General features: G+C 45.4%; 1 long non-coding RNA gene across 1 annotated transcript; it reads left to right on the forward strand.

The window, feature by feature from the left end:
• Positions 1-9: 9 nt before the first annotated feature.
• LOC121144313 lies at positions 10-8,363 on the forward strand. The gene is made up of 2 exons (XR_005881640.1): positions 10-657; positions 6,339-8,363. It is a non-coding gene; the product is annotated as an uncharacterized LOC121144313 (long non-coding RNA).
• The last annotated feature ends 17,354 nt before the right edge of the window (positions 8,364-25,717 follow it).

A 25,717-nucleotide genomic window follows, 5' to 3' on the forward strand; every position in this document is an offset into this window, starting at 1 on the left:
TGGCCCGCGGGCCGCGGCGGGGGCGTTGGGAGCGGGCAGTGGGGGCGGGGGCGCCGCTGTGCGCATGCGCGCGGCCCGACAGGCGGCGGCGTCACCTGGCTCGGCGAGCCGCCGGCCTCGGAGGCCTAGCCCGCGGGGCTGGAAGCCTGAGTGTGAGCTCGGCGTCGGAGGCCCGTCATTGTCGCCGGCTGCGCTTCCACCTCGGACCTCGGAGGCCAGTGCGGACAGACAGACAGCCCTCCCCCCACCCCTGCATCCCCCCCACCCCAGGAAATGGAAAGGGTCCGAATGTGGTTTGCTTATCACGCGCTTGCCTGCGCTCAGTTAAGTACGTGTCTCAGCACATCCTTCTACTCCCGACTCCTTTGTGAGCATCCCTGCAGTGACGGAACCCAGAGAGATGCCCGTGGACTGCCGGTAACAGGCCGACTTGAGAGATGTGCCACTCGCAAGCCCCATTTTATTTAGGCTTCACTTGTACCATTTCGGGTGTGACTCCTCGTCTGTTTTGTTGCCCCTTTTATTAACTCCAACCAGTGATCCATTCACAGTGGCAAGGCCTGAAGCAGAGTGTGGTGACTCGCCTTTAAAGAATCCCATCATTCGGAAACCTGAGACTTGTGGGAAAGCTGTAATGTAATGTTGAAGCCTACCTGGGTAAGTTCCAGGCTCAAGTGGCACTTTATGTCAAAATGTAAAAAGGAAAAAAAAATGATCAGAGAAAGGAATGGCTGTTTACTCCAGTGAGCCGGATGTCTTATATGATCCCAGAATTCTCAGTGAGGTAGCTAAAAGTGATATACCATATGTACCAGCTACATGCCATGTTTCCTGAGGCATACAAAAAAATAATCTGCAAGCTGAATGATTGGAGCCAAGGTGATGGAACAAGAAAGACACAAAAGTAGAATAAATTGTTTTAAAAAGTCAAAAGACTTGTAAGACACTAAGAGAAACCAGATAATAGATCAAATGTTAAAATAGGAATTTTAAAAATCGTGGGCTAAGGCGTTGACTTACTGGAGTAAGGCATTCCAAGGTGAACTGACTCCACGGAGTTGTCCGCATGTGCGCTCTGTAAGAATATAGTCTTTTAAAACAATGTACCAGAGTAGATTTTTGAGAACAAGATTGGTTACAACTAAAAAAGTAGAAAAACTGGGCAGTGGTGGCACACGCCTTTAATCCCAGCATTTGAGGAGGCAGAGGGAGGTGGATCTCAGTGAGTTCAAGGCCAGCATGGTCTACAAAGCAAGTTCCAGGACAAGCTGGACTGTCACAGAGAAACTCTAGGAGGGGAGGAGTAGTAAAGAGGCTTTGAAGTGAGACTTGGGAAGTGGCTGCATTTTAACAGGCAGGCATGGTGAAGAAATGTCTTTGTAGATTGACAAGCAGGTTACAAAGGGAGAAAAATCAAGTTTTATGTGCTTGGTACTTGTTTGCCGGCAGGCCAGAAGAGGGTACTGGATCTCATTTCAGATGAGAGCCACCTTGTGGTTGCTGGGAATTGAAGACCTGGAAGAGCAGCCAGTGCTCTTAACCCTGAGTCATCTTTCCAGCCTCTGCTCTTGTTCTTTTTAAAGAGATTTTGCTGCATTTACTTATCTGTGCTGGTGGGGGCCAGCAGGTGACATAGCACACATGGAAGATAGGGGAGAAGTCAGGTCTCTCCCGATGCATGGGTCCATCAGGTCACACTCAGGTTGGCAGGCTTAACAGCAAGCACTTTTTTACCTTTACCCACTGAGCACTGGAGCCATTCTTTGGACTGCAGGAAAATGGGCAGCAGTTTGTCAGTCATGACCCCTTTGGGGTCACATATCCATATCTTGCTTATCAGAGACTTACATTATGATTCATAACAGTAGCAAAATTGCAGTTAAAAGTAACAAAACAATTTTGTGATGGGGGTCACTACAACATGAACTATTAAAGGGTTGCAGCATTAGGAAAGTTGAGAATCGGCCAGGCAGTGGTGGTTTATGCCTTTAATTCCAGAGCTACACAGAGAAACGCTGTCTCAAAAAACATGTATGTATGTATGTATGTATGTATGTATGTAAGTAAGTAAGTAAATCCCTCCACTGAATAGATGGTTGAAGCCCAGGCCAGTTTCTTGGTTGGGATTCCCAAGGTGCCCGAGGAGTTGAGATCAAGAACAGTTTTGACTAGAGTTTCAACCTGGAAGGAACCTTCGGGAAGCTCACAGTGCTGACGACCTTGTGGGGAAGAGGAGCTGTCATCCTCCATGGGCTCCAGGTTTGCAACAATCACAATGCTGTTGTGCTCTTCTGGCTAGGTGGAATCCAACAGACTCAGTAGGGGTAGCTGCCCCTCTGTTGCCTCTGCTGTTGAAAGACAGGGATGGCCACCTCCAAGTGCTGGGCAACTCCCTGTCCAAATCATGACACACTGGGAAAGTCCACCCATCCCTGAATGTCTCTCCTCTCTGGCTGCTTGTGTTTCGTGTCCAGCAGACTTGTGATGGCGTCCCTATGAATGGATCTCACACTCCCAGACATTGTTTGCTAGTTTCGGGATTGTTTTTAGAAATTGTTTCTTTTTTCCTTTTTTGGTTTTGTTTTGTTTTGTTTTGTTTTGTTTTTTGTTTTTCCAGACAGGGTTTCTCTGTGTAGCTTTGGAGCCTGTTCTAGAACTAACTCAGTAGACCAGGTTGGCCTCATACAAAGAAGTCCAGCTACCTCTGCCTCCCAAGTGCTGGGATTAAAGGCATACACCATCACTGCCCAGCTAGAAATTATTTCTGTAAATATGACTTCAGCCTCTTTTATGGAATTATACCTTTATGACAGGCTTTTGTTTTTATTTTATACCTTGTCTCTTTCACATTCCCTGTCTCCATTTTTCTGTAACTAATTTTATTCTTTTAGCCAGTTAACCTATCCATTGAAACTGGAGGCTCAAACCTTTCTTTTTTGTATTTTGATGCCTTTTAAAACATTTGTTCAAAGCCGGCTGTTGGTGGTGAATGCCTTTAATCCCAGCACTCAGGAGACAAAGGCAGGAGGATTTCTGTGAGCAAGTTCCAGGACAGCCTCCAAAACAATACAGAGAAACCCTGTCTCAAAAAAACAAACAACAAAAAAAAAACATTTGTTCAATAAATTTTTTTCAATTTCTAACATTTATTTATTTATCTCTAGTAATAAAAAACAGGAAGTTTATTAAAGAATAGAAAGGCACTCCCAATGGAAGTAAGCTAAAGGTCCATGAAAAGTCCCCAAATCAAAGTTTGATTGCTTTATTTATTTATTTGTTTACTTAGAAGATCTCACTTAGCCTTGAGTGGCTTGGATCTCACTAGGTAGCCCCAAGCTTTGAATTTTTGCCATTTTGTAAAACTCCTCTGTTAACTTGTTTTTGTACATTCTTGCTCTCCCCACCTTCAAAGTATATTCTACTGTGGTGGTTTGAAAGAAAATGGCCCCAGAGGGAGTGGTACTATCAGAAGGTGTGGCTTTGTTGGTGTAGGTGTGACTCTCAGTGGCAGAAACCATATCATGTTGACTGCACTGTGTCTGCACGCCTCTGTGCTCCCCACCATGATAATGGACTAAAACGCTGAAACTGTATGCCACCCCAATTAAATGTTTTTATATAAGAGTTGCCATGGTTATAGTGTCTCTTCATAGCAATAGAAGCCCTAAGTCATATACATACAAGCCCTAGGCTAATAGACTCCCTCCCTATGCCTACCAGCCAGGAATCAGAGGCAGTCTGACTGCAATCATACTGTGGACTACATACTAGTCACATGACAGAACCTCTGCCTTCCTCTGAAATATGTAAGAAGGGACCTGACATTCTTCCTCATGTTCTGAACTCTCCTCAAGGTCCCCACAATGCTGCTGTCCACCAGGCTATGCAGTTAATAACACTTGGATCTGTTATCCAAGAAGATAATTCCACTGTAGTGTTCCCCTGGAGCCCCAGTCCCCAAACCTTTGTGTTAGGACCAGAGAGAAGCAAGCACTCTCAAGATTAGTAGAGTGTTAGGACAGAATGCGAGTCAAGCTTATGTGAAAATTCACAGAAATACAATAGTAGCTTCCTTTAGAGTAAAATGACAGCCACTGCTGGAAAGCTGGCTCAGTGGTCAAGAGCACTGGCTGCTCTTTCAGAGAGGACTTGGCTTCAAGTCTCAACACCCACATGGCAGCTCTCAGCTGTCCAGAACTGAACTCCAGTTCCAGGGGCTCTGATACCCTCTTCTGACCTCAGCCATCAGTCATGTTCATGGTACACAGACCTACGTGCAGCATGTATTTTTCTAATTTTAAGTAAAAACAACTTTGGCCCTGGAAACTGCTTTTAAAAAGAAGGGGGCGGGCAAAACATTGTAATTCTGAATAAAATAATTTTGGTTTGTCCTGTTGTGTTTTCATATAGCTGTCTGTGGTTATTTAAATTGGTGCCCATTGGTGATGCTGTTTATGTTTAGGAGATAACAGCTTTGCTGGAAGAAGTATGTCCCTGGGGGCGGGCTTGAAACTTTCAAAGCCATATCAAAATCTCAGTTCCCTTTTTCCGCTTCCTACTTGTGTGTTAGATATAAGCTCTCAGGTGTTTCTGCTATGTGTGCCGCCTGCAGCCACTGATGGACTCATCCCTCTTTAACTGTAAGCCCAAATAAACTCGTTTAGAAGTTGCCTTGGTCGTGGTATCTTATCACAGCAACAGAAAAGTAATTACCACATTGATTCTGCCACGTCAGTGCTGCAGTGCAGACATCACACTCTAATACACACTCTTAATACACACTGCTTCTGCCCCCTAAGTGCTGGAGTGCAGACACCACACTCTGCTGACATGCTGGAGTACAGATACCACACCCTTCATGTGTACTGGGCAAGCACTCTACTGACTAAGCTATATCCTCAAACCCATTTATATTAATAATAAAAGGATACAAAAGGACCCGAAATCCAATTTGGGGGCATTTTGCAATGTAACCATTGATCCTTTTAAGAGTCACCCAGCTTTACCCATGAGCATAGAGAGACCTACAAGTGTCAAGCAGTATCCTTTGACTAATTCATGGAAAGTGTGTAGTGGGGCCATTCTTTTCCTGGCCAGTGTTTTCTCCATGTGATATTTTCTGCCCAATTCCAGGTTTTTTGTTTTTTGTTGTTGTTGTTGTTGTTGTTGTTTTGTTTTTTTGGTTGGTTGGTTGGATGGCTTTTTTTTTTTTTTTTTTTGATTTTTTGAGACAGGGTTTCTCTGTATTGTTTTGAAGGCTGTCCTGGAACTCACTCTGTAGATCAGACTGGCCTCGAACTCACAGAGATCCACCTGCCTCTGCCTCCCAAGTGCTGGGATTAAAGGCATGTGCCACCAACGCCCGGGCAATTCCAGTTTTTATGTTTACCTTTACCTGGAGCCCTCTTCAGTTCTAGGTGGTTGGTTGTTTGTTTGTTTTGGTGTTTTTGTTTTGTTGTTGGTGGTTTGCTTTGTTTCTGCACTAACCAAGCTTTTTGACAAAAAGTAGCAAACTATTTCGTCTCCCACATTTGGGATGTGGTAGACAGTATGCTCACATTCATCCCAGATCAGCAGTTGAGTCGTGCTCACTTTTTTATCACTAACGACTTCACTACAGTGGGAAGCAGTCCTGGGCCATAAAAGAACCACAGGGCATGTGTGTTCCCTGACCCTACACACTTCTCAACCACTGCCTCCTGGGCAAAGGACACAAACCTTCCTAGGAAGGAACAATTACACTTGTCCCTCTGATAAGATGACATGGTATTTCCAAACTCCACGACTAGTCCCCCACCTCAGGGAAATAAAGTATAGGTTTATGCTGTCTGATTGTGCAATAAATCTTAGGGTTTCCATGTCTATAAACCACTCCAGGCAGTGTGTATTACGAACTGCAGTGACATAGGCTATCATTTTGAAAGTAGGATATATGTGTCTAAGCCATGAGTAAGCACATGGTATGCTGGTTCATCCGCAGACTGGGCCCTTGCAGCAGATTCCTGGCTGGTTGACCTTGACTGACAATGTCAGTTTGGAAAGCTGTTTGACTTTCTGGGTGAAAAAGTTTGGTGATGTTTCTTCTGAACAGACAAGGACGTACTTTCCAGTTTGGAGGTGGATACTGTCCTGTGTAAAAGTCTTCTCTCTGCCGTTCTACCTCTACCAGCCAGGACAGAGAGGATGATCCACACCTCCATCACCTCAAATCTCAGGAAATGAACATTCTATACAGTCAGCATTTGGGGGTGACAAGTTGTGAAGCTGGAAAACAACTTCTGCTACTTGAAATCATGTGTCAAGCAGGATAACCCCAGGAAATCACTTTACTTTTCTAGGTCTCAGGCTACAAAAGGGAGCATCGATCCTGCTACTCCTCAAGGACTCCAAGGTTTAACCAGCTACAACTGTCCCTCCAGCTAATATAAAACATCTATCACTCCCTTTCTCCTGGAAGTTGGCTGGATGAGGGTTAAGAGTCAGCACACACCCTCCAGGGCCAGGCCATGCCTGCTTACCTGCCTGATCACAGACATGGGTTACTCTTCGCTGGAATGAAAAGTTTATCAGTGCTGTACAAGCTTCCTGATACCATGGAACAGCCCCTCCCGGGAGAGGTGAGGGACACCAGGGCAGCCTCCCACTCTCCTCTCTATTCCTGGATACTCAAGCCCAGTGCCCTCCGCTTAGCCTGGAGGGGGAGGTGGGAAGCAGGAAGGTGCCCAGTGATGATTTACTTGCCTGTCCCTGCCGATACAGGTGTACTCACCCTCCCTCCCTTGAGACAAGACCTTATGTAGCACAGGCTGGTTACAAACTTGTTAAATGGCTAAGAATGACTGGACGTATGATTGCACATTCATTTAGTGTGTGTGGCAGTGGATGGGTGTGTGAACTACCACCCATATTCTAAAGCAAGCCTGTAGAGATCAGAGGACAACTTGGAGTCACTTCCCTCCTTCCGTCGTGTGGGCTCTAGTCTCAGACTTAGGTAGTCATGACTGGCAGCATGCTTCTCCTGGTGGGCCATCCCTCTGCCCCTGATCTTGAACTTCTAGTCCTGGAGCTGTGATTCACAAGTCTCTTGAAACACCATGCAGACAGTCATCCAGGCAGGCTCTGGCAGGAACTGTCTCGCTGTACCAGTTCCCAGGACTTCTTCATGGTGGTTTATTTGCTCTCAGGTTCCCCTGCTTTCTCAGTAGCTAGACTTCATCCTCTGCCCATAGCAGAGGTGTCAGCTCTCCTAGCTACCTGTCCGATCCATTCTCCCCCAGAAGTTTCTTGTGGGTCTATAGGGAGCTCTAGTTCTAGTCCCAGCACAGCTGGAACCCAGGCTTTCAAACATCTGTCAGGCTCACAGCCGTCCTTTGTTAAAGGTAATGTTCCCTACGGTAGCTCTGACTTTGCTGATCTGAACTTATCCGTGCTTTCCCTGCCTGTGGCCCAGTTAACACTTCCTGCAGGTGGTCTCCAGAGGCAGCGGTTTTATCTCTATCTCTTCCTCTCCCATCAGCCATCAGAGCCTGTCCTCAAACCTGAGTCCTCCTAGTTAACTGTTAACATTCCTCACCTCATCACTGTCTCTGCTTAACATCAGTTCTCGGGTTTCAGCCTGTTCTTCCCATTCTGTTTTGCTGATCCCCACACTACGAAGAGATCATGCAGCAGTTGAGGCGCAGTAACATAAAGCTACTGTCACTTGCTTAGTTAGCATCACTGTGTCTGCGAGGGATGGGGGGGGGGAGCCCTGTGTGTGCACAGCAAGTGTAACCTCAGGCTGCTGCCACCCAGTTCAGGACAGATGCAAAGGGTCCACAGTGGGGTGGGCGAGGAGCTGAGAGTTTGAGCTTCCCAGTCCCTCTCCCCCTCCAAGCCCCTCCAAGAAGGATTCTCAGAGTCAAAGCACAGAGGTTATCATTTGTGATCATTAGCATTGACTGTCAGGGATGGATGTTAGACTCGCCTGGGAGAGGCATCTCTGAGCGCATCCAATGGGCAATTGGCTTAATTGTGTACATTGGTGTGGGAAGATCCTCTTTACTGTAGGCAGGACCTGTGGAAGCCGTGAGCTGAGTCTAGCACACCTGCATCCGCTTCTGACCGAGGCCCCTGTAATGTGACCAGCTGCTGCTATAGGTAGGACCTGTGGTATAAGTGGAGGCAGTGAGCTGAGGCCCCTGTAATGTGACCAGCTGCTGCGACAGGTTCGCACTGTCTTACTTCCCCAATACGAGGGACTCACTGTGACTTGAAATGTGAGCCGAAATGAGCCCTTTCTCCCAGACAGCGTTATTTACCTATTTTCTCCCAGTTGCTTTTGTCAGCGTATTTTATGGTAACAACAGGGAAAGAGACTAAGACATCGTCTACTGTGTTTAAATCTCAAAGCCCAACGGGACATCATTTGGCCCACCTCGAGTGAGTACCCAGATGTGCACACTTCCACAACATCTTTTCTACTGTTGTGTAAACTGCATTCCATTCACTGTCAGTGCTACACAAGTTCCAGTGTGTGGCTATGATGTTTTAGATCTATAATATTCTCTAGGAGTTTCCAGGTGGAGCACTTGATCTCCAGCTGGTGGCACCATTTTGGGAGACTGGAGCCTTTCTGTGGCATAGCCTGGCGGGAGGAAGTAGCTCACCACTAGAGGGAGGCAGGCATGCCATTGAAGTCCGTAGCTCAGCTCAGGCTCTGGTCAGACCCTGCTTTCCAGGTTGCAGCCACAGGCTCATCCCCTGCCACATGTCCCCGCCACCACAGGCAGAGCTGCCAGCCACTATCCCTTCCCTGTGGTGGACTTGAAAGTTTGCTCCTAAAACTAGAGCAAAGGAACTTTTTCTCCTTCCTTGATTTTTTTTCCTGCCAGATATTTTGGTCACAGCCACACAAAAGTAACTATTTCAATAGCTATATTTTTTCTCTTGCCAAAAAGGGAGGGGCTATTTCTGATTATTGTTTTTGTTTATTTTGTTATTATTTTGGCTATTATAAATAACATCACTCAGTGCTCTTGCAATTGCCTCCCGCATTATAGAGTGCTTCATCTTCAGTGTGCTTGTTATATCCAATTTCCTGGCACAATTGTCACCAGCAGATATCTTGTTTGTGATAGCCTGAGAGGTTTTCCTTTCCCACTGATTTCCCTGTTTTTAATTTTGCCTGTTTAAACTTAGGTTCATGAAGCCTTTTCAAGATAGGGTCTTCCAAGCCGGGCGTTGGTGGCGCACGCCTTTAATCCCAGCACTCGGGAGGCAGAGGCAGGCGGATCTCTGTGAGTTCGAGGCCAGCCTGGTCTACAGAGCGAGTGCCAGGACAGCCTCCAAAACTACACAGAGAAACCCTGTCTCGAAAAAACCAAAAAAAAAAAAAAAAAAAAAAAAAAAAGATAGGGTCTTCCGTAGCCCAGACTGGTCTTGAACTCTCAGTATAGCTGAGGACGACTTGAACTTCTGATCCTCCTGCCTCCACACACCGAGTACTGGGATTACACGGATGCATCAGCACACCGTACACGGTTACATTTTTCACTCCTGCTTGGGTGCGGATGTGGAGGTCAGAGGAGAACATGTGGAGTCATTGTCCTCTCCCTCCAGGTAGGTTCCAAGGATGGTCCTCAGGCCACCAGGCCTTTACGTCTTTTTTTTTTTTTTTTTTTGTGGCAAGCGTCTTTAACCACAAAGCCCTGTCACAAGCCTGTCGGCACTGCTTGGTGTGGGTCAAGACCAAGGTGAAGAGAGCCCTCATTTGGATCCATGCCTTCTCTGCATCTGCAGGACAGGCTGTGAGTGGCAGAGCAGAATGAGGTGTCCTTAGACGGTAAGGGGAAAGATCCAAAAGGGACAGAGGACTAGGATCAGCATGATGCCACCTTGTGGTGACACATCGCAGCCCAGGAATCTCAGAGCTGCCATTGCCCCACACAGGCCTGACCTCCAGCCGTGGATGACAAGGCAGGGTGTTCCGAATAACCAAGCCCTGACCCAGGCTTTCAAAAGTGAACAGACTTTAGTGTTTATAGTTTCCCTGCACTCCACCACACGGCAACTCTCTGCTGCAGTCGGAAGGGTGGAGGAGCAGTTCAGCAGTGACACCAGGAAGGTCACAGTCGGGAAGCAGGGCCCATGAGGCCAACTGTTATTTGCACTCTAAGCCTCCTCCCTTCTCTGACACCCATTTACTGAGCTCTTCAGAGTATGCACTGGTAGCCTCCATAGTTCTGACACTTCTGCAATTCTAGAATCACTGAGGCTTTACTCTGAGACACAGAAAATTGTTTCTCAGAAAACAACAAAAGCAGCAGGAGCCCTTCAACATCAGTCCCCCCCCCAAAGAAAGCATTTGCTTCATGTCCATGGAGACCAGAGACAGATTACAGGTAGACTCACAGTTGGCCCTTCAGATCACCATGACAACAAACAGGAGCGTATAAATGTTGATGGACCAACTAAACACATTGAGCATTGGTAAGAAGTGCACACATGGCACACATGACACATCCTCATCTCACACACATACACATGAAGAAGAGGCATTAAAAAATCCTTCAACTAATTCTACTGATTCTGGAGACGTAGCTCAGTTGATAGAGCACCTGCCTAGGAGGCACAAGGCCCTAGGTTCAACCCTTACTACCACAGAGACTGGTCATGGTGGCATATGCCTGTAACCCCAGAACTCTGAAGGGGAGGACAGAAAGGTCAGGGATTCTAGGTCATCCTCAGCTACATGGTGAGTTTGAGAGCAATCAGGGCTATGTGAAATCTTGTCTCAAAGAGCAAGCTACAAAGTTATCTGGGAATCTATTCTAAAGAACAATAGTTATTGTGTAACTTCTACTCTTATATACTTAATATGTTAGATATTCAGGCAATGGAAATTCAAAGCTTTTTGACTTGAAATTAAATGCACAATTAGACTAGATACAATTTTTTTTTTTTTTTTGGTTTTTCGAGACAGGGTTTCTCTGTGGCTTTGGAGGCTGTCCTGGAACTCGCTTGGTAGTCCAGGCTGGTCTCGAACTCACAGAGATCCACCTGCCTCTGCCTCCCGAGTGTTGGGATTAAAGGCGTGCGCCACCAACGCCCGGCTTAGATACAATTTTTTTCCTAAAAATATTTAGATATATTTGGTAGCTGTCTCAGTTAAGGTTTTTATTGCTGTGAACAGATACCATGACCATGGCAACTCTTTTTTTTTTTTTCATTTTATCTTATATTCCAACATTTATTAACCTCATTGTCGTTTATACCTTTGGGGAAGAATTGTTTTTCATAATAGTCAGTAGATACATGAGCATATGCAAGCACTCGTATTCTGCATAAGAGAAAAAGCACATATGCTATTTCCTCTTTCCGAATCCAGCTCATTTATTAGCATGATGATCTCCAGTTCTATCTATTTGCATCAAATGACAAAAATCTCAGTATCTTTTCTTTTCTTTCTTTTTTGTTTTGTTTTTGAGTTATGGTCTCACTATATATCCCTGGCTGGCCTGAAATTCCCTATGTGGACCAGGCTGTCCTAGAACTCAGAGAGATCCTGTGAATTCTAGGTCCTGTGAGTTCTAGGTCCTGTGAGTTCTAGGATCCTCACCTGCCTGTGCCTCTAGAGGGCTAGGAGTGTGTGTGTCACTTTGTTTTAGTTCACCCCCATCTCGCCCTCCTATATGCTGCCCTTTTTATTGTTCATGACTGAATAACAACTCCACTGTGTGTATCATGCTTGCTTCATCAAGTCTTCTGCTGATGGACACACAGGCAATTCCACACCTCAGCTGTTGTGAAAATTAATGATCATGGATGTAGGAAACATGGTGAGCTGACATCTCTGTGGTATGCTGGCACTGTTTATTTTCCCATTGGCAAAAAAAAAAAAAACAACCCACAATTATATGGCTCATCTCCGAATTTTGTGGACATAGATATCTCTATGGCAACTATCGGTCTTCAGGGAGCTAAGGGCATCCTCATCTAGACTGGCAGCAGTCCTTTTGAGTAGGTGAATCTGAGGGACAGCACCAAGCACCAAGCCTTGTCATATTATTAATCCAGAGAGTGATGTTGCAGACACATCAGGGTTGTGGGCAGGGACTTACAGTGTGTTGGGAGTTGGGACAGCAGGCCCTAATTAAAGGTCAGAAGAGCATGCATTCAACATTCCAAGGACAGTTTTCATCCCTGTGTTCATCAACCACCGATTTACAAAGCACTCACCATGGAGGACAGCAAGAGTGCTTACATATGCTTATGGGTCTACCGACTTGTTAGTCAGTATTTATGGAAAGCCATTCTTCCCTAAAGGTATAAACGACAACGAGGTTAATAAATATGTCTTTTCTTTTCCAAATGCTATCCAAAGTAGCAGGAGTTTTTGTTTGTTTGTTTGGTTTGGTTTGGTGCTGTTGTCACCCTAGGATGGCAGAGAGCTATGCAGACTCATGGGGAAGGAATAAGTACTGAAAAGTGAAGCTAGGACCATGAGTCTTTTTAATTTGCAACTTATACTTTTTTTTTTTACCAGTTTTTCCCTTCCCCAATACAGTGACAATGTCCTATTTTTATAATCAGAAAGATCTCAGCTGAGTGGTGGCGGAACTCCTACAAACCTCAGAATTTAGGATGTGAAGGCAGGAGTATCAGAAGTTCAAGGTCATGTTTCACTAGGCAGTGATTCAAGGCCATCTTGGGCAAATGAGATCTTGCATTTGAAAAAAGAAAAAGAAAATGTATGGGCTGGGGACAAGTGCTTGCCTAGCATGCACAATGCCATTAGCTCTGTCTCCAGCATAAACTGGGATAATGGTGCCCTCCTGAAGTCCCAGGATTCAGGGGACACAGGCCAGAGGCTCCAAAGTTCAAGATCATCCTTGACTACATAGTGAATTTGAGACTATTCTGGGCTGCACTGAGACTATGCATCAAAAAAAGAAGGAGGGAGGGAGGGAGGGACTGAGGGATGAGGGACAGAGGGACAGAGAGATGGAGGAAGATCTCAATGAACACAACTTAGCTGCACATTCTTTCCCTCAACACACAGGTTTCCATTACTAATACAGTGGAGTTGGCGTGGTGATTCTCCACACCAAGGAGGAGCATGGACTCTTCTGACGCATCTGCTCTTCTGTATGGCACACAGGATAAAGGAGTGAGGACATTCTTTTACCTCCAAGTTCATTTCTGTTACTGTGGGAAAAGGCTGGCCAAAACCACTTGAAGAAGAAAGGGTTTTGCTCAGCTTACAGGTCACCAAGGGAAGCCAAGGCAGTAACTCAGGGGAGGAACTTGATGTAGAGACCAAGGAGGGATGTTGCTTACTGGCTCGATTTTCCAGGTTCATGGTCCCATTCCTTTCTTAGACAGCCCATGCCCATGAGGCACAACCTGAGCTCTCCTACATCAATAAGCCATTAGGAAGATGCCTCACAGATATGGCCATAGGCCAATATGATCTAGATTGATCTAGATTGAATACCTCTAATGAGGTTCCCTCTCCCATGTGACTCTGAGTTATGTCAACTTGATAGCTGAAACTATGACAATCATGCTCATCTTCTCATTAGAAAAGTCTAGACAGGAAACATCCTGTGAGAAAGATCTGGATCTGGAACGTCCCCTGGAGGCTCACAGGTGAAAGGTGGATCCCAGCACATCTGTTGTCGTTTGAACATGAAGTGTCCCTCACAAGTTCATGTTTGAACACCTTGTGCCCAGTGGTGGTGTTTGGAGAGATGAAACCATTAGGAAGTGGAGCCTGGCTGGAGGAAGTCGTTCACTGTGTCAGTTGTGCTCATTGTGAGGCTTTATGATTGGCTCGCTTCAGATACCGTATGTGGGTCTGTAACTGAATAGACTCATGTCCTGCCTTCTTTGCCACAGGGGGAGTGATGGAGCCAAGAGACCATGAACTGAAGTCAAAAGCCAAATTCCCTCTTTTAAAATGCTTTTTCAGTCCTTGCCTCAGTGGTGAAAAGCTGGGTAGCACACCATTTATTCCATCAAATAGCATGTAAATTTGCACACTTCCAAAGTCTTTGCAAAAACTAACTAAGCATTGTTTTTGGGGCCAAAGGCTTGTCATGCTGAATGGACAAGGAAAGTTTTTTTTGCTACTCTGTTCTTTGTTTGTTCATTTGCTGCTTTGTGTAACCCTGACTGCCCTGGAACTAGCTCTGTAGACAAGGCTGGCCTCAACTCATCGATGTGCCTATCTCTGCCTCACGAGTGCTAGGATTAAAGGTGTGCACCACCACCACCCCATTACTTTGCATTTCATTAGCTGTTTGTGAGGCTTAACACTTCTCATTAGTTTGCTGGTCTTTTAAGTTTTCTCTTTGCAGAATACTTGATGGCCTTTCTTTCTCTTCTTTCTTTCTTTTCTTTCTCTCTTTCTTTCTTTCTTCCATAGTTTTCCTGGGACAGAACTATGGGATTGCCTCTTAAAGATTGATCCATGAGCAGTGTCATTGCTGGTGTGATTAATCAGCAACCCATTCTAAATACATCATTGTCTGTAGGAAACTTCCAGCCTCTGACCTTGCTCATCCGTTAGTCCCCATCGCTCTTGGAATTCACTAGTGAATTGGTTGTGCAGGTTCCTGGACCCTGCTGGTGCTGAGGCAGCGTTGTGGGCAGGGCCTCTAGCAGAGGACATGCTTCTGGGCAAGTGTTCTCTCCTCTCACCATCGCTTTCCCCAATTCATCTGCCCCCTCACACAAAGAGCATTAAGACTCTCTCAGGGATTAACAAGCTGCACAGTGTACTTGAGGAATTATTTGACATTTCAATTGCCCTGAAGTGTGAAAGGGTTCTACTGTGTTCACATTCAAATTCATCACGAGCATTCATAATGTCCTGGTTAGGAGCCCATTTTTCATTTTCATTTATATATCACAGGCAATTTCCTTTTGCAGCTTGAAGACAGTGTTTCAGTTATACATCCTGGAAAGAATAGTTTGTGCCTGGTAATCAAATCAGCCAATGATTAATCCCTCTTAAATCACGCTTAGTGCCTTCATAAAGAACATCTAAAGATTTCTTTCCCCGAGGATTATGTAACTGGAGTCTGTGTGTGTTAATAATCTCAACAGGGTTGAACACATAGAGAACAGCGGACAGAACACAATAGGGTAGGGGAGAGAAGAGTGTTTACGGGATTAAGTGGAGTGCCTGGCCAGCCTCAGAGGTCAGGAGTGTGTGCCCCTTTAAAGAGAAGCCATAAATTTTCATTTTCATTCAAATTATTATATAACACACGTTAGAAAGATAGTTCGTTAAGATGTTTGTTACTTCCAAAGCATCTTTATCAAAGGGAGACCATTTGCATAGTTGAGGAATACCAGGAAGAAGCCAGCCTCATTCTTACAATGTCAGGGAAAGGAGCAGAGGATGGCTTTGCTGTCGGCCTCGAGTGGTGCCTGAGTCGGCTTTGTCTGCCAGTACCAAAGCACCAAACTGTACGCCCTACTTTGTGTCTGCCAGTACCAAAATACCAAACTGTATGCTGTACTTTGTGTCTGCCAGCTATATGCCCTACTTTGATTTTTTTTAATTTTGTAGATAAGATCATAATATGTAGCTTTGTCTGAAATGTATGTACCCTGAAACTCATGATAATACTGCCTTAGCCTCCCGAGTGCTTGGTTTATAGGCAGGCACCACTAACTGACCTTTCTTCTTTTTGATATATATGCACCACTTGTATGCTTGGTGCCTAGAAAGGCCAGAAGATGGAAGGCCTCAGACCCCCAGCAACTAGAGTTATAGGCAGTCATGAGTCAACCTGTGGGTACTGGGAGTTGAACCCAAGTCTCCTAGAAGAACAATCAATGTTCTTAACCACTGAACTATCTCTCCAACCTCCTACAAGAAGAAATTCTTGTGTGGACCAATTCATCAGGAAAAAAAGAAATACAATGTGTTCCACATCATGTTTCCTACATGTTAGGCAAGCACTCCATCCCAGTGTTGAATTTTCATAAGTCCATATGGGACCACTGGGAATCTCTGCCTGCCAAAAATGTGGATTGGCTCTTTTCAGGTCTCTTAAACATTGTCACACCAACAGTCCTCGCTGCTCGCTAATACTAAAGCTAACATTAAATTAAGATCTTTTTAGAGAGCTTCCCACCCTCACTCTCAGTGCTGGGTGGGAATTGAACCAAGAGCCTGGGCAGGCAAGGCAAGTGCTCTACCACTGAACTATAATCTCATCTCTAAAAAGATCTTCTAGTCTGATTTTAACTTAGAAATGAAATGACTTTTGGAACACTTAAGGGAGGAAGGATATGTTTTGGCTTACAATTTAAAGGTACAGTTTCTCATGTTGGGCCTGACACAGGAGCAGGACACATCTGAGCAAATCAGGAAGCAAAGAAAGGGGAATGCCAGGATCAGTTGACGTTTGTGGTGGATGAATGAGAGATGTCCTCTATAGTCTCAGGTACTTGGACACTTAATCCCCAGTTGGCAGTATTGCTTACGAAGACTGGATAGTAATGGTCTTGTTGAAGGAAGGTGCTGCTGAAGGCAGCCTTTGAGAGTTTAAAGACTCAAGCCATTATCAGCTCTGTCTCTCCACTTTTGTGGTTGGGTCAAGATATGAGCCCTTGTTCTACCTTCGTGGACTCTAACTGGCATCATAAGTTCAAAGAAATTACTTCTATAGGCTGCCTGTGGAAGCCCACAGAATTGACTCCATTCCATTTTGACTAAGGTCAGGGAGTTTTTACCTGCCCTTGCTCTTCCAAGGTGAAAAACAAGAAAGTCTGGCCTAAGATGTGAAGGAACAGGATTCTTGGCCAAAGGTGTGGCCGCTGCATGTCCTGCCTACACAACAGAATACTTGACTCAGGATATGGTCACTTGATGTTTACATTGAAGAGGTAATCACTGTTTGTGAAGGAAGTCTTTTACCTTCACCTCCTCTTTGATGGGGTATAAAAAACCTTGAACAATAAACTTGGGAAGATTCAGTATTCACTGAATGCCCTCCTGATGCCATCTCTTGTCTCTAACCTGTTTCTTCCCTCAATTTACACTCCCCTTCTCAGGTAGGCACCTGAATTAGCTGGTGGACAGTTGCCTTGGTCATGGTGTTTTTTTTTTTTTTTTGTCACAGCAAGATTAATAACTGATACCTCTTTCTTTTTTGTTTTTGTTTTTTTGTTTTTTTTGGTTTTTCGAGACAGGGTTTCTCTGTGGCTTTGGAGGCTGTCCTGGAACTCGCTTGGTAGTCCAGGCTGGTCTCGAACTCACAGAGATCCGCCTGCCTCTGCCTCCCGAGTGCTGGGATTAAAGGCGTGCGCCACCAACGCCCAGCTCTGATACCTCTTTCTTAATTTTCTCTTTTTATCCATACCATGTGATAGCACTGCCCCAGGCATATTCAGGGTAGATCTTTGTTCTTAGATCTTTCTGTAAACACCTGCAAACACGTCTCTTAAGTAGTTCAGCCCAGTTGTGGTGACCTTGATACAAGTTAAATCTAGACCCTATACATGGAAGAAATCATATTTTATCTTTCTCCCTTCCCTATTACCGTTCTTCCTATCCCTCTTCCCTCCACTCATGTTCCCCTTTTATTTCTATGTCATATATGTATGTATGAATATATGTATATATCTATACTTAACATATTAGTAAAAACATGTATTTATTTTCTGAGTCTGGCTTATTTCACTCAGCATGATTGTGTTGGATACTTTTTGGTTTTTTGTTTTTGTTTTGTTTTTGGTTTTTTGAGACAGGGTTTCTCTGTAGTTTTAGAGCCTGTCCTGGACCTCACTGTGTAGACCAGGCTGGCCTCCAACTCACAGAGATCCACCGGTCTCTGCCTCTTGAGTGCTGGGATTAAAGATGTCACCACCACCGTCTGGTATGCTGTATAGTTTTATGTCAATTTGACACAAGCTAAAGTCATCTGAAAGGAGGAAACTTTGTATAAGAAAACGCCTTCATAGGTTCAGGCTGTAGGCAAGCCTGTGGGGCATTTTCTTAATCAGTGCTTGCTAGGGGAGGGCCCAGCCTGAAGGTTCAGGAATTATGCTGGCCTGCCCTGCTACCTGGAAGAATGCACTCAGGCAACACTCTGGTCAGCCCAGGTTCCATGAGTACAGTCTGCACGCAGGTGCAAAGGACCCCTTTTAGGACAGACCCCCGCCCACTTGCACTCTCTTCTCTCTTCACTGTTACTCTTCTCCCTCTAACTCTTCACTCTCTTGCTCTGTCCCTCACCGCCACCCCCCCTGCCCCCACCCATGTCTCTCTCTCCCCTCTCTCCCGCCACTGTAATAAAGTATGTTTAATGGTTCCTGTTCCATCTTGGCCATGCAGCCTTGCTTGGGAATGGGTTTATGGAAGCAGCCATCTTGACCCACGTGACCCAGCTGTGGGCACGCCCACTCAGTCTAGGCAGTTTCTGCTGACAAGCCCTGCTGACAGATACAATTCATTTATCTTTTGCCTTTTATTTTTATCTCTGATTTCTTCTTTCACTGGCCCTGTTGTGCATGGCTTGTTTATGGAGTACTGTGCCTTTCCTGGGCCCCCTGTTCTGTCTGCAGCTGACCTGCTTTCCAGTCACTGGCAGTTTAAGTCTACTCTGTCTCTTTAAATCTGTCTGTTTGCTAAAACGTGAGAATCAGAGCTTACACTCCAGTTCTCCCTTTTACTGTTACCCAATCCTGTTTGATGTGTCTGCTTGTCTCTGTACGTGTGATTTTAATTTAAATATATATACATATAAGCTAACTCTATACAACTTAAATTCAACTATACAAAGTCTCAAATATTTCTAAATTGTTATATATCTTGAAATGATGGTAAACATTTAGAGTTATAAAGGTCTATTTCAAATTAACAAAATATACCACCCAGTACAAAGGTAAAGCTTCTATTACAAAAGGGGATTTTTCTCTAGTCACCTATATGCTTAAAGCAAGTCACTAAAGATAAATATTTTCTGTGGGAACACCAGACCTTGTTCAGAGACCCACTTCCCCATCAGCCTGGGAGTAGGCAGCAGTAAGACAATGTTTACTAAAAACAATACAATGCCCGGGGCAATAAATTCCTGAAAAGGGCATGCCCACGGGAACCGTCCTGCCCTCGACCTTTTCCAAAGACTAACCGCATCCTCAGACCCACCCATCCCTACCTCTGGTGTCAGGGTATATAATAACCAGCCAGAGTAGGAATAAAGGAGAGCCATCTTGAAGAACCTTCGGGTCTGTGTCATCAATCCCCGACACCCTCGCCACATTCTCGGATACAGGCTGTGCAGCGGGCGTGGCAATTTTCTGCTGAAATAATCTAAACACACAGACAGACCTCAAATGCTCAAAGGTCTAGAGAACATGGCATTTAAAAGCTTTTTATAACAGATAGGCCAGCTGCTGGCCCTACCCCATTTCCCCCAAGAAGACTGATGGGCACTGAAGAAGCTCCACCCACAAAGTGGAAATGCTAGCCACTAACCAATCCTGCCTTTCACCTCAGCTGCTGCAAAGGACTCTTCGGACCATGGACAAGAGGACAGTGGAATCCACTTTCTCCACGTTACTTGGGTCAATGGCAGGCAAGTGTTCCTAGAGTTCCTGGTCCACAGGTCCCAGGCTATCAGCAGAAGGCAGGTGTCCTTAAAACCTTTGACCTCAACAACCATGGAGGACCTAGGGGTGGCTGTCCTATGAAGCCATGAGACCAGTTAGCAAGTCTCTCTCATTCTTTAATAATTCAGATAAATTTTAATCCTTCTCAAGAACTCTGATGCTAGTAGTTTGCCAGCTTAAAGCAACAGACAAGCCAAGGTTCTAACAGTTACAAAACAGATTTCAGGAACAGGTAGTTTAAGGTTTATCTATATAAGATGGTAATGTAAGGTGTATGAATTAAAGTTATAAAGATCTGAGGTTAAAAAGGCTTAAGTGGCCAGGCGTTGGTGGCGCAAGCCTTTAATCCCAGCACTTGGGAGGCAGAGGCAAGTGGATTTCTGTGAGTTTGTGGCCAGCCTGGTCTATAGAGAGAGTTCCAGGACAACCTTCAAAGCTACAGAGAAACACTGTCTTGGAAAAAAAAAAGGCTTAAGTGATGACAAATAAAGTGAGTTGAAACTTTATAAAAGAATGAAATACGTTCCAGATTTCTCTCTTTTCTCTCTTTCATTATGCTACAGTTCCTAGTCTTAATATAAAAGTTCTGGTAAGCTACTAATCCAACTCCAATAGAGTACTACACATCAAACTATACCACTATACGATTATAACTGCAAGGTCAAGATTAAGGTACTTTTAATTATGCTAAAAAATCTGTCAGTTTTAAAAATGTTAATGCTTTCAGCAAGTCGCTTCTAACATAAACATGCTGCTAATGTGTCTAATACTTATGTCTTCATAAACTCAAAGGACTCTTGTAAGTTCCAGGGAGCCAAATTGGACCCACCCAAACAGGTCAGATTCACTCATAATAAGTATTATTCAACCTCTCCCCCAGTCCTAGGATTCTCTCCCCTCATCTCCGGAACCCCTCCCTCATCTTACAATCTTCCCCTCAAATACCAAGACCTATGATTTTTTTTTCTAAGTTTAACCTTGTCTGCTAACATCTTGCCAGGTCTAAGAGATGCCACAGAGTTCCATACAGCCTGAACTTCAATGGAGCAACCAAGTACCCCAGGGCCCCCAAAGATGGTCAACGCCCCCCAGTTCAGCAGCAAGCAGTCTTGAGAACTTGACGTCCTTATTCCCTAACCTGCCATGTCTAACACCCTCACCTCTTTTTAATAATAAGTAAAGGTGAGAATGAAAGGTTCAGGCATTATGCTGGCCTGCCTTATTACCTGGCAGAATGCACTCAGGCAGCACTCTGGTCAGCCCAGGGTTCCATGAGTACAGTCTGTACGCAGGTGCAAAGGACCCCTTTAAAGGACAGACCCCCATCCACTTCTTTCTTCCCTCTTCACTCTTACTCTTCACCCTCTAACTCTTCACTCTTTTGCTCTGCCCCTCGCCCCCCATGCCTCTCTCTCTCTCTGTCTCTCTGTCTCTCTGTCTCTCTGTCTCTCTGTCTCTGTCTCTGTCTCTGTCTCTGTCTCTCTCTCTCTCTCTCTCTCTCTCTCTCTCTCTCTCTCTCTCTCTCTCTCTCTCTCTCTCTCTCTCTCTTTCCCACCGCTGTAATAAACTATGGTTAATGTACTCTCTATGGCTTGGGCTCCATCGCACCGATCCCAGTCCCATCTCGCACGACCTTTTCTCATTTTTAAACTTTTACAAAAGAACAACACAGCCCATTGTGGGTGGTGCCACCCCTAGGATGGCAGTCCTAGGTTCTATAAGAAAGTAGGCTGAGCAAGCCTTCATGAACAAGCCAGTAAGCAGCACCCTCCATAGCCTCTGAGTCAGCTCCTGCCTCCAGGTTCCTGCCCTGTTTGAGTTCCTGTCCTGAATCCCTTTGATGATGAGCAGTGATATGGAGGTGTAAGCCAAATAAACCCTTTCCTCCCCAAGTTACTTTGGCCATAGTGTTCCATCACAGCAATAGAATAGTCACCCAAATTAAGACAAAGGTGATCTCTACTTGCATCCATTTTTTCCCTGCAAATATCATAATTTCATCCTCTCTTACTGCTGAAGAAAACTCTATTGTGTATATGTACCACACTTTCTATATCTATTTGTCTGCCAACGGTCTTGTAGGATGGAAATTTTTCTTGTACCAACTATTGTAACCAGCACCTTGAATATTCTAGACAAGCATTCCACCACAGAGCTATGTCCCTAGCCCCTCCCCCAAGTCCTTTTGCTTCCTGTTCTTACATTGGTGGAATTGAGGGGAACTGGCCACCAGACTCACAGACGTGGCTGCAGAGGACTGTAGGGGACAGGAGTCAAAGGATTCTCCCTGCACAGACCCCACTGTCCTGCTGCCTCCTGTCCCCAGGCGCGTCACATCCATTTACTGTGGGGTGCTTTCTAAGGGAATTTGAATGGTATATGCAGGGAGCACATTGTGTCCAACCTACATGCTCCATCTTGACCATTTTTCTTTCCTCTTTTTAAAAACATTTATTAATGATTTACTTACTATTATTTTAGGTGCACTGATGTGTTGCCTGCACGAATGGTCTGTGTAAGGGTGTCAGATACCCTGGGACTGGAGCCACAGACAGTTTTGAGCTGCCCTGTGGGTGCTGGGAATTGAACCTGGGTCCTGTGGAAGAGCAGCCAGTGCTGTGAACTGCTGAGCCATCTCTCCAAGTACTAGGTAGAAGAGGGCATCAGATCCCTTGGAAATGGAGTTACTGATGGTCACAAACACATGGGTGCTGATAACTGAACCTAGGACCTCTGCAAGAGCCAAAAGCTCTCTTGACTGCTGAGCCATCTTTCCAGCACCTATTTTGACAGTTTCTTGCTTGAGTAGAGGTGTGGGTGCCCATACCATGGACAGTGCACAGCGTATTTAATCTGTGTATGAATTACACAGAGCTGGGCATCTGCCATCAGCAATTCCTACATCTCTTCATGGCCCCACCAATCGGCTGGGAAGTGAGAAGCCTTCATTGTCATTTATATCAGATTCTAGCACACAGAAAATCTCCTGTTACCTCACATCCCTCCACGTTAACACGCCGCTCATCTGACTTGCTCAGGTTAACCTCTCACATTGCAGGGCGGTACCGTGGTAACTCCCACCACTTTAACAGGACACTCCCCGACTTACTCCGGTTACCCTCTCACACAGTAAGATGGTACCATGCCACTTTGGACTCTCTGTCTAAGTAAGTCTGGAGTTGGAGAGACAGGTTGTCTTTGATCTGTCCCTTCCCTCTGTCAGGAGGCACATTCCCATAGAAGAATAAAAATGGGGACTCACACCCTGACAAACCTGAACGTATATATGAAAACAACAAAGCAAAACTCTTGAGACTGTAGTTGTCTAGAAAATGTGGGACAAAAGTTCACTGTGCCAGTAAGAAAATCCTGACTGGGACAATGTCATGTAACTATCACACCCTTAACAGCTCCAGAGGAGAGGCTACCCCTCTTTCTGTCATTCTGCAACAACCAGATCTACCATGTTTATAAAAAATGTAAACGTATTTATTGTGTGGGAGGGTACCCGGGCATACCACATCACTCATATGGAGGCCAGAAGACAACTTGCATGAGTCAATTCTCTCCTTATCCTGGGGTAGAACTCAGGTCCTCTTGCTCAACAGTAAGCACATTTACTCACTGAGCCATCCCTCTGGACCCAGGCCTACTTCTCCTGGGGCAGCAACAAGAAGAGAAATAATACTACAGCTGTGTTTGCTTTATGCTTGCAAATTGCTTATGTGATTGCTTGTAAGAAGCAGTCCTAGAGTACAGACACAAAGGCGCTGTCACCTTGCAGAGCAGGCAATCTGATTTCCTGCACTTCCCTATTGCTTCAACCTAAACGTTAAGGTGGTGAGGGCTGCTTGTAGTTTGCATCCATCACCGGGAGTGGCCAGAGAGAGTATGTTTCAAGCAACAGGAGGATGAAGGTGTGGGTGAGTCAGCTGCTCACTTGCCTGTCAGGCCACACTGTCTGCCTGATGGGGATGGATGGGTGTTCCAGTGCATTCTCTTCATTTCCTAAGTGACCTTATCATGAATCACAGAGGGAAATCCGTGCTCTAACCCAGGACTTGATCACAGTGACCACAATGTTTCTTAGCTTCCCCAAAGACCCTTCAGGATACCCAGCAGTGGGGATAGCTGTACCTTTGTAGGTTGTTGAAAGATCCTGCTGGCCTGAGAGATACCCCCAGGAGATCAAGGGATGACAAAAACAACAGCGGTCAGAATGGGGTGCACGGGTACCCCCAATGCATTGCTACCTCTGTGCTCTTAGCAAGTACCCCTGTTTCTGGTGATATCAGGTGCTAATTCCACAAAGTTCTATCCAGAGGCTTCTGATGAACCAAATTTGAAGCTACACCACACATACTCTATGCTTTGTTGGTCTCTGAGATTCTCAGCTTCTCCAGAAGCAAACCAAACATCCAATAGCTCTGAGTGGGCCCAGGATGTCTCTCTTCCTTTATCTACTGCCCCTTCTGGTGTTTTGTCCACATTGCAGAGGGGAAAAGCAGACCTGAACAGCCCAGAAGCTCTAGAATCTCACCAAGAAGTCCCACATTGGTATCCCAGGCCCAAACATACCTGGTGAACTCTTTTAAGCATGATTCTCAGACCTGGATGTGCTGGGACTGAAGTCTGAGCTTGTAACATGTCTCCCAGGGCATGCAGAATCTGTGGCGCACTGACAGGGTCGCTCTTTCCATTTTGAGGAACCTTTGGGGGAAACATTGAGAGAGTGCTGAGCATGTCACAAAGACGGGAGCCACAATGGCAGTGATAGAGCAATGGGACATAGTTCAAGGACTGCCAGGAGCAGCCAGAAACAGAAGGGGAAGAAAGAACACTCCCTGGTTTCTTCGGGAGGCAGGAAGCTCCGTGGCCTCTCCAACCTGAACTTCAGCTTACAGACCCGTGGTTAAAAACAAAAACAAAACAAAACAAAAAAACAAATATCTAATGTTGCTTTATATGACAGTTTGTGCCTTGCCTAGGAATCTTTGCCTCCTCTACAATGGGGAATCCCTGAGAAGGAAGGAATTTTTCATGTACAGCTTTTGTGTGTGGTCCCTGGAGGTTACAGCTGGCCTGGTCAGAGGGTGTGGTGGTTAGAATGAGGATGCCACCCATAGATTTGATATACTTGGTAGTTGGTAGAATTGTTGGAGAAGCACTGGGGTATGTGTGGCCTCTTGTTGGAGGAGGCATGTCACTGGAGGCTGGCTCCAGGGTTCCAAAAGCCCATGTTGTTTTGAGTTATCATCCCTCTCCTACTAAGGTAGAAAGACGTAAGCTCCCCACTGTTCCTGCCACCATGCCTTTGCTCTGCCACTGTGACACTGACACTCTGGAACTGTAAATTGAAATTTAAATGTGTTATTTTGTATGTTGCCTTGGTCATGGCATTTTATTACAGCAATAGAAACGTAAAACAAAGGGACCCTTCAGCTAGACACAGAGTAGGGTCATAAGCTAAGCCTGGGACTTTAATGCCTGTGGGGGTCTTCATACAGCAGGATGTCAGAGGTCATCAGGGTAGGTTATTTACTTTCTCCTTCAAGATTTAGTGTCGTTTCCATCTCTTCCCAAGGCTTTGACAAATAGGGAGAAGGCAGCTTTTGCGGGTTGTCCTGAGTCTGCAGGGTAAATGTACAGGGTCAACTGTCATAAATAATGCTGATAGTGTTAGCTCTGTCCTGAGTGAAACCAGACATCATTCCTGTAAGTGTGTCCTTAGGGATTGTAGGAAGAAGGCAAGACAGTAATGCTAGGTCCAAATAATCAGTAAGTAACTCCTGTCCCACAGAAGGACACATTCTCACCTCATAAAGCTCACCCTAGAACCCCCTGTGTATGGGATAACCAGCATACTCCAGCAGCCTTCTAAAATTCTGGAAGAAGCATTTCCTGTTCCATCCACATGGCAGGACCTACCAGCCCACCACAAAGTGAGAAACTGGAAAAGCCAATTGTGTCCTTGAGGCCTGCAAGTGTAGATGGATTTCAAATCCAGGCACGAAGAGACATTATTTTATTGCACTCCCTCCTAATTGACCCCAGATCACAAAGCCCTTGAAGAGGAAAGATGAGCCCAGATCTCTGTAAGAGC

This window comes from Mesocricetus auratus, unplaced genomic scaffold (genome assembly GCF_017639785.1).
Source record: "Mesocricetus auratus isolate SY011 unplaced genomic scaffold, BCM_Maur_2.0 Super-Scaffold_100015, whole genome shotgun sequence".
In the NCBI taxonomy this organism is placed as follows: Eukaryota; Metazoa; Chordata; class Mammalia; order Rodentia; family Cricetidae; genus Mesocricetus; species Mesocricetus auratus.